Raw genomic sequence first — 14862 nt, forward strand, 5'->3', positions numbered from 1 at the left:
AACATTCCCAGAACATTTCCAGTCACTCACGCTTTTACTCTATATACCACCAACCTAGAGATATTTAAGATAAAAATCTAGAGGAAAAATCTTATGAAGTTTTGAGGTCACTAAAATGCAACAAGTACTACCAAATTCTATCGTATGACGTGTGTATTGAGTACTTTTTCGGATCGTTAACCAACAACGGACACACACACACGGGCACACACACACACGGACACGCACACACACGCACACGCGCGCACACACACACACACACACACACACACACACACACACACACACAGTATTAAAACGCTGACCTTTGAGCTGCATTTTTATCTTGGGAGTAATCTGGAAATATGGCGGGTGAGGAGGCGATACCATCTTGGTTTTGGCGAGAACCTTACGAGGAGAACTCGGTGACAGGGTGCATTGTCGTCGATAAGAACCCAGTTCTTCACGCTTCACAGATGTCTTCCCTCAAACGTTTCAAAACGTCGCAGTAGAACTCTCGATTGACAGCCTGGCCCTGGGGGACAGATGCTCGATGCACAATGCCGTGGATGTCGAAAAAAACGAAGAGCATGCGCTTGATTGAGCTGTGGCTCTGTCGTGCCTTCTTCGGTCACTCGAAACATTGCGCATGACCCATTGCCTCGTCGCCGTAAGCTTGCCGAAGCATGCTCAATGTCCTTGTAGAAGACTTCCCAAGTTTAACGCAAAAATTCACGTTGGCTCTCTGTTTTAACTTCCTGTCCATGACAAAAATCGCAGAATACAGCACACACGTGATCATAAAAACACAAAATTCATAACTTGCGAAGTAAACACAGTGATGCCACTCGGCATAGTGTCTCATGAAGGTCACTGCTGGCTCTCACTGCGCACGTAACTGTGTGCTACCACCTGTTGGCGCACTACAGAACTAGTCTGGGAACTTTTTGATACCCACTCGTACGTGCGTGTGTATGTGTGCGCGCGAGGCGGTGATCATTGTCAGAAATATAATTTTACACTCTATTTTACACACATACGCATACATACAGAGAAAACCACAGCCATGCAAACACATAAAGATACATATACATAAACACTCTGAGACACATGCGTTAAAAGATACATGCACAAAAAATGCATGGACGTGCATGAACGGATGCATACACACAGCACGTATGAGTACAAGCACACGTACACATTTCTTCCATGGTTATATATACACGCGCGCACACACACGTTCATGCATATATACGCCAGTGTTTCATTTTGTGTTGCCTTTGTGAACGAAACTTCGTTTAAACGAAATACTTGTATTGATTTCAAATTTTGGCACCAGACTAGCAAGTTCGGGCTCAACTGGTACTTAGTTTATCGACCCAGAAAGTTTGAAAGCAAAGTTGACCTCGGCGGAATTTGAACTCAAAATGTAAAGATGGCCGAAATGTCGCTAAGCATTTTGCCTGCCGTGCTAACGATTCTACCAGTTCGCCCCTTAGCGAAATGCTTAATATTGCTGCTATTCAACTGCCAAAATCACGAGCCTTTCCTCATTCTCGTTGTTTGCTCCACTTTCGGAATTTTCTGCCTGAATACGAACCGGCTAATAAAGAACCATCTCGCTGCTTTATTCAGGCGCAGGGAAGAAAACAATCAATCAGTCACACTTTGTTTTTGAAGTCTGGAGTTTTACATGTGCTACATCCTATCACTTGTATGACAATTTCTTACTGTAATTGAAACAAAATTCAGTACTCTTATTAACCCCCGTGTCCCGTAAGTGTAAAGCAATATCATTAAATATCTAACTAAAGTTTATCAAAAGAACAGGAGAAAAAAAGAGTGTTGATGTGGAATCATTAGCACTTAAAAATCATCATGAATGTATGTAACAAAATAAGATTTACTATGCAAAATTCAAGTGAGCATAACGCTTCTATAGTAAAAGGTACGTGCGGTAAAATCTTGGAGAATATGAAATTTTGTTATGTGTTTGGGTGGAGTGTATTTATTTCACTGTCTTTCGCTACTTTCCAATGTAAAAGGCTTAAATTTTTTTAAAAGCTGGCTACAAAGTCACTCAAACGTTTGTTGCTCTTCCTGGATGGTTTTTAAAGGTCCAAGAAACGGTTTAACCCTCATTCTTTAACAAGGGAGTCATTATGTTGAGATATGTAACCTGAAACGGAATTTCCAGAACAATTGAAGAGTATTATAGAAAGAAGTAAATATTCATTATTCTAATTTTTTAGGGTAAATGAATGTCTGCTATTTTTATTAAAACTTTTATGTTAAAGGAGAATAAAAATTACCAGAATGTAAACCAACGAAAGATCGTCTGACGTTGTTGTTTGGGGCATATGACACTTGAGGTTTAAAACTGGAATCATTAATTGTTTATTATTCTGATACTCCAAGAGCCATGCTATACGTTTTCAAATCCTAGAAATTTAGCAGTAAAGTTTAGGTTAAACAAGATTTATCTTCTGAATATTTCGTTAATCTGTTTTGTCTTGCTATCAAACATTGCTGTGAAAAGAATACGGCACTGTTGTTGTTTGGTTAACGCTCTTGGTCAACCATGAAATCTCAGTCCTTGAAAACCGCTAAGTTAGAGCCAAACGATATTCCTTCAAGACTAACAATGGGAGGCAAGGAATTTGAAGTATAAATGGAGATAGAAAATTAGAATGGTTTGTTATAATGTTAAGAAGAGAGTTTTCATAAACACATACGTATGTATATGTATATAGATACATATGTGCACAAAACTACTTTGTATATAAGCTAGATGCCGAATAGTGCCTTCTGAGTGAATTTGGTTGACGAAGACTGCGAAGAAGCCCTTCGTATGCACACACACGCGGACACGCATACACACACATACACAAACACCACACATTCACATGTGTGCGTCTATATGTGTGAGTGTGTGTGTGTCTGTATATGTGTGTGTGTGTGTGTGTGTGTGTGCACACGTGCACGTGCATACATTTCAGAGTTTGTCTCACACTACTTGATAATCGGTATTGGTTTGTGTAAGTTCTCGTAACATGTGAGAAAAATCTATTAATAATTTTTCTCTTATATTTTTTGAATGAGATTTCTTTTAATGTTCACGTGTAAGAAATTTCACCTCGTCTTGAGGCTGAATACACATCTGTTTGCGTGTGTTTATGTCTTTCAAGCAAGTGTATGTGTGTATGTGTGTACATATATTCATGTATGTACACACACAAGTAAGAAACGTTTTAAAGTTTTTTTTTACCGTGCCAATGTCGACGATATGCATCTTTTAAAGTTAGAGGTAGTGGGGAGGATAGCACATTTACTCTGAAATACATATCATATCATATATATATATATATCTATATATATATATATATATATATATATATATATATATATATATATATATATATATATATATATATATATATATATATATATATGTATATCTATTTGAACTTTGAAATATATAATTCACCAGTTACTGGTACATTGTTACCATTCTAAGAAATCGGAGTTCAGTATTCACGTATTTTATAAGTTTTTTCGAGTTTTATTCTCGCAGTGTGCAAATATCAATTAAGTTGCATGTTCCTACTAACCAATTTTACATCGACAGTTTAGCCAATGGATCAAGATATCACTGTAGCCTTCAACGGATTACACCGATAAAGATATTTGAACAAAGTTCTCAGTGATAAAAGAGAATGATTTTAGGGAAGACACACGAAGACAAAGAGCTGTGAGGAACATCATGAACTTGTCTCAGGTCTGCAATAAATTTAACGACTTCGTGGCAGGTACTGTCACTCTGGCCGTGTTTACAGGAAAAACACTTTCGTACAATTTGGAGTTGGAATTCGGTTTGATTTGAAGCGAGGAGTTTCAGAAGGTGGTGGAATGATATCACAGAAGACAATGGCAAAACCTGGTTAGAAGACACAGAAGATGACAATGGAAACAATTTATGAAGTCATTGTGTACACTGATTTCTCGAAAGAAACTAGTGTCCAGTATCTTAGTGTCTTAAGCAGTCTCATTATGCAGAAACAGTATTAAGTAGTAAACAATCAAACCTCGGTTCATTCTTTAAGCCAGTTGGTCCCGACCATGCTGTAGCTGTTAAGCATGTTGATAATATTGAAGAACCAGCACGCTCTCCGTCATCGCAGACTTCTACGAGTGGATAGAAAGGAAAAAGAAAGTTCCACTAGCATAAGTTGACCAGTTATCAATCGCACCTCTATCCACGCCTCAACGATATCAAACTCACCTGTCTTCTATCACAGGTAAATCAAATTAACAATTTAGTGTTAACTTTTTTAATTTATACATTTTGCATGTGTGTGTGGGTGCGTGCGTGTATATATATATATATATATATATATATATATATATATATATATATATATATATATATATATATATATATATATATGTATACATATATATATACATTTATATATATATGTATATATATATATATATATATATATATATATATATATACATTTATATATATATGTATATATATATATACATGTATATATATATGTATATATATATATATACATGTATATATATATGTATATATATAAATATATATGTATATATATATATATATATATATATATATATATATATATATATATATAAAATATATAGTTTTAGGGAAAATAACCAAGTTTCAAGAACTCATCAATGAAAATCCACTATCACATATAGAAAAATTAACAATTAAAAGCACAATAAATGAGTATAATATAGAGTAAAGTAAATATCATAATATCATAAGATAAATATATCTTTTTATTATATTTATCTTATGATATTTACTTTACTTTATATTATACTCATTTATTGTGCTTTTAATTGTTAATTTTTCTATATGTGATAGTGAATTTTCATCGATGAGTTCTTGAAACTTGGTTATTTTCCCTAAAACTATATATTTTATATATATTTTATCTATAAAGCTCAATTTAATTTTAATTTTTTATAAATTGATTTTAATTGAGTTTTTACCTGTAATTTTGGATTTTGTCCCTAATATTATTATTATTATTATTATTATTATATATATATATATATATATATATATATATATATATATGCTTTATACATAATATATTTTGTATAATATGTTTTATATATCTACATATTTTATATATTTGCACCGGCGTGGTCGTGTGGTAAGAATCTTGCTCCAGGTTTAGTCCCACTGCGTGGCACCTTGGGCAAGTGTCTTCTATAGCCTCGAGCCGACTAAAACTTTGTTATTGAATTTGGTGAACGGAAACTGAAAGAATCCCGTCGTATATATATATATATATATATATATATATATATATATATATATATATATATATATATTATGTGTATATGTGTCTTTGTTTATGACTGTGTTTATCCCCTGCCACTGCTTGACAACCAGTGTTGGTGTGTTTACGTCCCGCAGAATAAGTACCCAGGCCTAAAAATTAAGTACTGGGGTCGATTCATTCGGCGAAAAATTCTTCAAGGAGTTGCCCCGGCATGGCCGCAGTGTAATTACTAAAACAAGAAAAATATGAGATATTTTTTGCATAGTTAAATATGATATCCATTTAGATGTTTTGTGCATTGATGTTATATACAATTATGCTTTATATTTCCATATGACGTTACATCTTCAATAATTTTGTTCTATTCATTTTGTTCCTTGTACATTTCGCATATTTCCTAAATATTCCTACAAACATACATAAATATATACATACATATATATGTGCGTGTGTGTGTGAGTGTATGTATGTGTATGCATGTGTGTATATTCTTCACACTCAAACACACACATTTATATGCATATATTGTACACACTGTCATTCTCTATATGTGATACACACACACATACATATATATATATGTATATATACACACATATATATATACGTACACTCAAACATATATATATATATATATATATATATATATATATATATATATATATACATATATGGTTACCGAGTTTTGCATGTGTGCTATATATGCATGCATGCGTGTATGCACGTATGCATGTTATGGTTTGCATGTAGATAAGTAGATATGTATAATATATAGTGTATATCATGAATATATATACATGTAATATATACATATGTATATGTTTAAGTATATCTCTCTCTCTCTCTCTCTCTCTCTCTCTCTCTCTCTCTCTCTATATATATATATATATATATATATATATATATATATATATATATATATATATATATATATACATATATATATATAATATATACGATACCTATATAATATATATACATATAATACAGTAGTACCTCGGTTTTCGAACAACTCTGATCGCGAATAAATCGTGCTTTATATATATATATATATATATATATATATATATATATATATATATATATATATATATATATATATATATATATGTATATATATATATATATATATATATATATATGTATGTATATATATATATATATATAAATGACGATTTATTCGTGATCAGAAGCGTTCGTAAACCGAGGTACTACTGTATTATATGTATATGAGAAAGACAGGAGATAAAGCATAATTTATTCGTGATCAAAGTTGTTCGAAAACCGAAATTCTACTGTATATGTACACGTGTTTATATATATATATATATATATATATATATATATATATATATATATATATATATATATATATATATATATATATATATATATATATATGTATATATATGTGTGTAATATATGTGTATATATGTATATTTATATATGTCTACATATATATATATATATATATATATGTGTGTGTGTGTGTGTGTGTGTATATATATGTGTGTATATATATGTGTAATATATGTGTATATATGTATATTTATATATGTCTACATGTATGTATATATATATATATATATATATATATATATATATATATATATATATGCACATATATATACACGTAAGGTAGTGGCAAGCGTTGACACAATCGTTAGCGTGTGGGGCAAAATGATTAGCGCTATTTCTTCGGACTAACATCCTGAGTTCAATTTCCACCGAGGTCGGAGTTGTTTTTCATCCTTCCGTGGTCGGTCAAATAATTAAAATTGACTAACCCCTCCCACTAAATTTGTTGGCCTTTGAAACCTATACGATATGATATATGTATAATATAGAAAATACATTGTATATATATATATATATATATATATATATATATGCACACACACGCATATAAAGATATATAATGTTTATGGATGCATATGTATATATTTATGTGTAAACATGCCTACTTATATATATATATATATATATATATATATATATATATATATATATATATATTCATACAGACACTTACACCCTCATACTTAGATGTGGACATGGGTGTGTGAATTAGAAGTCCGTTTCGAAATTACTTAATTTCGGTTTCGGTTTCATTATGCGGTATTTTGGGCAACATGACAAATGACATCGTGTATCACGCAATAGAATTTAAACGAAAATGCATATCTAATATTCATCTCTGCTATATATAACGAAGTAGTGATCTTCATTGAAAGTGCTATACAATCTTAGCAGGCAATGGTATTGAACTGCATGGATTGCTAGTTCTAGTATGCACTGCAGCTACCACCCTCTGTCACCAGATCCTTCAAACAACCAGCTGTCATTCAACACTGGAACAGTATTTCCACTAAAATGAATGACTCTTGGCTCCAGATGTTTTGCTTGATGTTTCTTGTGGAGCAACATAAAAACTTTTTTCATAGGCCGAATTTTGTGAACAATTTTACTCATTCAACCAAATTGTTGTACGGCAGTGGTCTCATCTAAAATTACAGCAATTTCGGAAACAGATGGTATGATTGTCCCTTCTACTTTTATGTCACCACTCAACCTTGCACACAATGATAGTCTTGTGTGCAAACTAGGAAGAAATCTAGACAAAGTATGAAACGAGAACACAATAACTCACACACTCATTTAAGGTTCTTCATCATACTTTACACGCGTATATCAGGCTAATCCTTCCTGTGCGGAATCAGTCTTGCTCGCTGATGATTTAAGCATAATCTTCCAGTCATTCCAAAAGGCATTCCTGCTAATAAGTTGAGAGCATACCTCCAAGATTTCTGTATTCGGAGACGAGAGGAAAGATATAATCTTTCTACTAACCTAAGAGTTTCATATCAACAGCCCAGATTGGAGGTCACAGAATTATAGAAATCATGGGAGGAATTCCAACCACGTTTCGTGGTTCGCCACCTCAACTGCCAGCTCCTTTATAGGATCCAATGGCTAAAGACATCATCCGGAGGAACCACGTCCGGTTTCGGCCCCTACTCCTCTGCCGTTTTCGACGTGGCGCCCTCCCTTTCGGAGGTGTCTTCAGTTCTGCGTTTTTATTTTTTGAATTTGTGAACGTGCAATTCTGGCTCCTAAAAATGATATTGTACAATATATAAATACCTCCATCATTCAACACGTAGCAACCCAATCCAGATTGTTCAAGGCAACGCCGACTTTGACGTCAGCGATACTGCCAGATATCCAACAGAGATTCTCAATTCTCTTCAGAACACGGCTGTCCCCGCTCAAAATCTGTAACTGAAAATAGAAGCACTCATTTACGTTGCAACAAAATTTGGAAGTCCCCGAACTCTGTTACTGTACAAGACTAGCTGTCAAAACTCTTTTTCATGTCCTATTCGGTTGAAGCTACCATTATATTTGGTTGTGGCAAGGGAAATGTTTTCATTCTACGCAAATCTCTCATGCTATTAGATATGCTATTTCAATTCAAACGCCTTCTGTTTCCAATGTTACTGTCATTTTCTATAACAACTATCAAATCTCAGGGTCAGTCTTTCAGGGTTGCTGGAGTTGAACTGCAAATACATGTTTCTGTCATGGTCAGCGCTATGTTGCATGTTCATGAAACTGGGCTAAGCAGACATCTATTTCTCAGACTAGCAAATTGTAGAACAAGAAAAGTTGTCTAACCCAGATATCTTGTGGAATAAAGCACATTTTTGTTACAGCTATTTCTGTTCTAGGTGTTGAACATTAATATAGAATAACAAGAAAATACATAAAGTAAAACGTGAAGATATTTTCTTAATTCACAAAAAAATTACCCATATATCCAGTGCATATTCTTTTATTCTTTCACTTGTTTCAATCATTAGACTGCGGCCATGTAAGTGTTCGTCGATTACAGAATGTGGCACCTTATTCGCAGGTCTTTTCCCAAATTTAGTCAAACAAATGTCAGCCTAGTACTTATTCTATCGGGTTCTTTTGCCGAAACGCTAATTTACGGGTACGTAAGCACATCAACATCGGTTGTCAAGCGACGGTGGGGGGAAAACACAGACACACAAATACATAATACAAACATACATACATACATACATACACACAGACGACAAGCGTCTTTCACTTTCCGTCTGTCACATCCACTCACAAGGTTTTGGTCGGCTCGAGGCTATAGTAGAAGACACTTGCCCAAGGTGCCAGGCAATGGAACTGAACCCGGAACCATGTGGTTGGGCAGCAAGCTTCTTACTCCACACACCCACGCCTGCGCCTATCTATCTATCTATCTATCTATCTATCTATCTATCTATCTATCTATCTATCTATCTATCTATGTGTGTGTGTATATATATATATATATATATATATATATATATATACACATATATAAGACAGACGAAATACCGCTAAGCATTTTGCCCGGCGTGCTAATGTTTCTTATTTTTTCATTGCCCACAAGGGGCTAAACATAGAGGGGACAAACAAGGACAGACAAAGGGATTAAGTCGATTACATCGACCTCAGTGCGTAACTGGTACTTAACTTATTGATCCCGAAATGATGAAAGGCAAAGTCGACCTCGGTAGAATTTGAACTCAGAACGTAACGGCAGACGAAATACCGCTAAGCATTTCGCCCGACTCAATCCCTTTGTCTGTCCTTGTTTGTTCCTTTTATGTTTAGCCCCTTGTGGGCAATAAAGAAATAAGAAACGTTAGCACGCCGGGCGAAATGTTTAGCGGTATATCATCTGTCTTTATGTTCTGAGTTCAAATTCCACCGAGGTTGACTTTACCTTTCATCCTTTTGGGATCTATAAATTAAGTATCAGTTGCGTACTGGTGTGGATCTAATCGACTGGCTCCCTCCCCCAAAATTTCAGGCCTTGTGCCTGGAGTAGAAAAGAAAATATTTTGACAGATTTAATTTAAATGTTGAGGTGAATCTAACGGTTTTTCTGTGTTTTTAAATGGATTATAAACACATTCCACGCTGCAATTGTTTTTGTTTCAGCACACGATCGCAGATCAGGTCACTTGCTATGCAAGTACATCTCCGTAATATATATATATATATATATATATATATATATGACGGACCTCTTCTGTCTAGCAAATCCACTCACAAGGCTGTATCGGTTTCCATGATGAACATGACAGTCTATAACAATCTGTTTTCCCACGTGCCTCCACATTTCCGTTTCTCCAGTAACTGTTGAAAAGATTTGGGAAAAGACTGAATGAGGTGGCATATTCTGTAGTCGACGAACACATACACACAGACACGCCAGAAACACATGCACAGACACACACATACACACACACATGCACACACATACACACATACACACAGACTCTTATACACGCAAAGAAGCACATTCACATAGACACACTTTTACACATAGACACACAATCACAAACATATTACATTTGTATTATATTTGAATACAGTAATCCCTCGACTATCGCGTGTGTTACGTTCCAAACCCCACCGCGACAGTTGAAAATCCGCGAAATAGAAACAGTACTGTACTGTATATATTTTTTCATTATTTTTATAATTTGTATATATTTATCTTATTATAAATGCAAAACAACACTCCGGCAGGATCGACGTACGCTTAAACCGCGATAGGTGAACCGCGATAGGTAAACCGCGATAGGTGAACCGCGATAGGAGAACCGCGATAGGTGAAACGCGATATGGCGAGGGATTACTGTATATTTGTTTATATTTGCCTATGAACCTCTTCACATACAACACACTTCGCAGTCACTAGACTTGCTGAAAATAGCAGCCACACTTTTCTTCAACTAAACTACATCCTACGAGGAAGAACATGTAAGACAACATAGAGTAAGATAAACTATGCCCGAAAAGACATCTAGAATGCCTTTTATAATAAGTTCTGCACCGCCTGGGCTAATCTGGGTACAAGCCACAACATCACTCTACAACAACTGAGGCGGTAATGTGTATTAAGTTGTGTGGGAATGGACGGACAGTTAGTGTGATCCGTTTTTAGATGTTTACTTAAAAGCAATGCCGTTACCATATTTTGTATTCTAGTATATTGGCGTTCCAAGAAGGATAAATTCATTGACAGCAGGGAGTAAGTGTCGGCATAACATTATCTGTAGAATAGAGAATAGAAAGAAAATAAAGCTGTGTTTATATACGACAGATCAATGGACGGAAATGAAGCTAGTTGCGGAGTGTTTGATGGAATGGTAGGGGTTTTGAAGAATGTCATTTTAAAAGGCTGTCGAACAACAATAGCTACGTCGATATATTATCCCAGAAACACGATGCTGTCTTCTGAGATCCGACCTATTCTTTGGCTTTCTCACACAAATACACAGTTGTGTTACTTTTGTCTTTTACCCCACCTCCATTCATGTGCTAGTTCCGCCAACTTTTATTCCTTTCTTCAATTAACCAACATCTTTACCTTGTTTGCGAATATATTTTTGGTCTTTCTTCACTGTATTGTTTTATTTCTGACTGAAACAGCAAGAAGAAAAAATATTTAATGTTTACACAGTGGTTTGATATTATTCAACGTCTAAATTAAAAGAAATCTGGCGAATCAGTTCCACCAGTCTAAAAAGTCCCCTGTACGTTATAATAAAATTAAGGCAAGATCTTAGCAAAAATACTCTACTAACAGCTTGATGTTTCTTCTCTGGTCTCCCTTCTGTCTTTTGGTGCGTTAAGGATTCTTTAACATGCATTATTCCTAACATACGAGAAATCATAAACGCACTATAAATTATAAATATTACAAATATTGGCAATAGTTGACAATTTTGTTGTTTTTAACTAATTTAGGTTACATTATCCAATGTGTCCTTCTTTGTTTTAATAGGTAAGGTGTGATTCCATGTGGTATTTGGTCACTATTTCTAGAATTTATTCTATTATCGAGAGATCACATGAAGGTTTTCTTGTTGGTTTATGTTGCCAAGTAAGTGAAATAGAGATAAATACAAGCATTATGGCTACTTCAGGTCACGGAATATATATATATATATATATATATATATATATATATATATATATATATATATATATATATATACACACACACACATATATGTATGAATATATATCGCAGGACCACGTTGCGCCGCATCTTAGAATAAATATTGCAGTAACTGGCCAATTGTCAGTGAGTATACATTAAGTATAATACATAGCTATTTTAAACTGTTTTAACGGATTTTTAATCAGCCGACTGGCTATTCGTAACGTCTGTGAATGTTTCATTCATATTTTCCTGTATAAGAGACGACGAATTGTCGGCCGAGCTTGTGGATGGCTACGAGTACCTACTATTGAAAAGACCCCCAAAAGCTGAAATGCATCTGACGTTCTCGCTGGACGCTGCTGGGATGAATTTTCGTCTCTCACTGATATTTATTGTTGTGTTTTTAACACAACCGCCCATGAGATATTATTTAAGGACAAATACAGCTGCTACTAGCTTATCGACAGTGTGTATCCATTAAGAATTATATATATTTATATATATATATATAAATAAATATGTATCTATCTATCTATCTATCTATCTATCTATCTATCTATCTATCTATCTATCTATCTATCTATAAAAAAAAGAAAACAAAAAGGCAAAAGAGAGTCACTTACTGTTATAGTTTCTTCAATGAGAATATTGACCAAGGTTACCGTGGTCTTTTCCGTAGGCTTTTATTTCCACGGCCAAACCTAAACTGTCCTCCCCTCCTTTTACACGAGAACATTACTGTGTGATACACGATCCCTATTGATCGCCCCCTTTTTTTTTTTTTTGATCCCTTTTGATCGAACTACCCCCTTTTCCTTCCTACGATCCCTTTTGATCGACCCCCCCTTTTTTTTCCTTCCCCCTCCCAAAAAGAAAAGCTCTACATTGTATTTGTCCCATCTTCGTTGAGCCCTGTGTGGCTAATAAAAGAAATGTATCTATCTATCTATCTATCTATCTATCTATCTATCTATCTATATATATATATATATATATATATATATATATGTATGTATGTATATATGTATGTATGTATGTATGTATTTAGTAAAAAATTCTTTCAGATACACCATATCTAATAGGAAGAGCAATAGTAACTAAATATGCAGTTAAACACATCCTCATAAGGACGCTTAATTTTCTAATCTATGTATGAATTAAATCTATGTTAATTTTAGGATGAACTCCCATTTAAATTTTCCTTTTATGATGATATTTCCTTTTGATTAGTTTCAATTAATTTATGGGAACATCTCTATTGAAATGGAAGTTGTTTTTTGATTAAGGTAACTCGGAGACAATAGCTATGCGCTATCAAACAGAACACAATGGGTATTAAAAGTCTAAGAAATACTTATGCATTGAGGAAAAGATGGCATTAACTCAACAATTACTATTGGTTTAAAATTTTGGCACAAGGCCAGCAATTTCGGGATAGGAGGTAAGTTGATTACCTCGACCCTAGTGCTCAACTAGTACTTATTTTATCGAGCCCGAAAGGATGAAAGACAAAGTCGATCACAGCAGAATTTGAATTCAGAACTTAAAGACGGACGAAATACCGCTAAGTATCTTACCTGGCGTACTAACAATCCTGCCGGCTCACCGCCGTAACTCACCAATTAATATTAATTGAAACATTTTCAAAATACAATAATATTCGTCATTGAGATTATCTTGTCTTTTTTTTTTTGAGAAAGCCTAGTAGTTGTCCATTTATGCAAGCTTACCCTCTCCATGCTGCCGATGTTAATCCAAGAGAAAGGCCGCATTCTTAGTTCAATGTGACACTAATGTGCCATCAATGTTGTTGAAAGAGTTGCTATCGGAAAACAAAGTGTTCGAACAGATATTGCAAGGCATTTCGATCGATATTCTAGTAATTTTGCTTATCTACCACCATAAACTGGTATTTTTTTTTATCGTTAACGAAAAGATAAAAGGCAAAGTTTTTAGATCGGCCGGATTTGAACTCTGAATGCAAAAAGTCGAAACAAATTAAATAAATTATGTTTTATAAATCTGGTATGATTATCTCTGCTGTATTTAAGGATTAAGTGCATAACAATTTATGACACGAATTCAAAATATCTAATTTATAGCTTATAATTCATACTTTTATAATTAGAGTTTATTATGTATAGTTTGTTACTCATGGATTGTGAAAAGCTATTTCTACTTAGTGCTAAATAGCGTATAAAAAAGTTTGGTACACTATTTAAAAGTGTAAAAATATTTGAATAATAATATGAAGAGAGACGACATGTGTGAAATATTGTGACAGGATAAAGGATAATAAAAATAGCGTAAATATTATCTGGAGCTATTAATCCATTATTGAATCGGAAAACTACAATGACATAGACAAAACGTAAAAGTATAGAGAATTAAACAGGGAAACTGAAGTAATTTTTATAGTACTTTATTGTATCGTTATAATACATTGCTATGGCATTGAGTAATATTCTATTACGCAAGACAGTTTTGGAAGAAAGTTTAATGAAAATGAAAAAAAATATTAGGTGT

At 33.9% G+C, this 14862-nt stretch overlaps 1 long non-coding RNA gene across 1 annotated transcript in view; it reads left to right on the forward strand.

Annotated features, from left to right (window-relative positions):
• Nucleotides 1–3775: 3775 nt before the first annotated feature.
• The window catches only part of LOC128248663 (uncharacterized), a 55180-nt gene continuing 44093 nt past the window's right edge, over nucleotides 3776–14862 (forward strand). Inside the window, exon 1 of the long non-coding RNA XR_016243152.1 lies at nucleotides 3776–4277. This is a non-coding gene — a long non-coding RNA (uncharacterized LOC128248663). The remainder of the gene's footprint in view (nucleotides 4278–14862) is intronic.

The sequence above is a fragment of the Octopus bimaculoides genome, chromosome 9 (genome assembly GCF_046866305.1).
Source record: "Octopus bimaculoides isolate indiv1 chromosome 9, ASM4686630v1, whole genome shotgun sequence".
NCBI classification, from domain to species: Eukaryota; Metazoa; Mollusca; class Cephalopoda; order Octopoda; family Octopodidae; genus Octopus; species Octopus bimaculoides.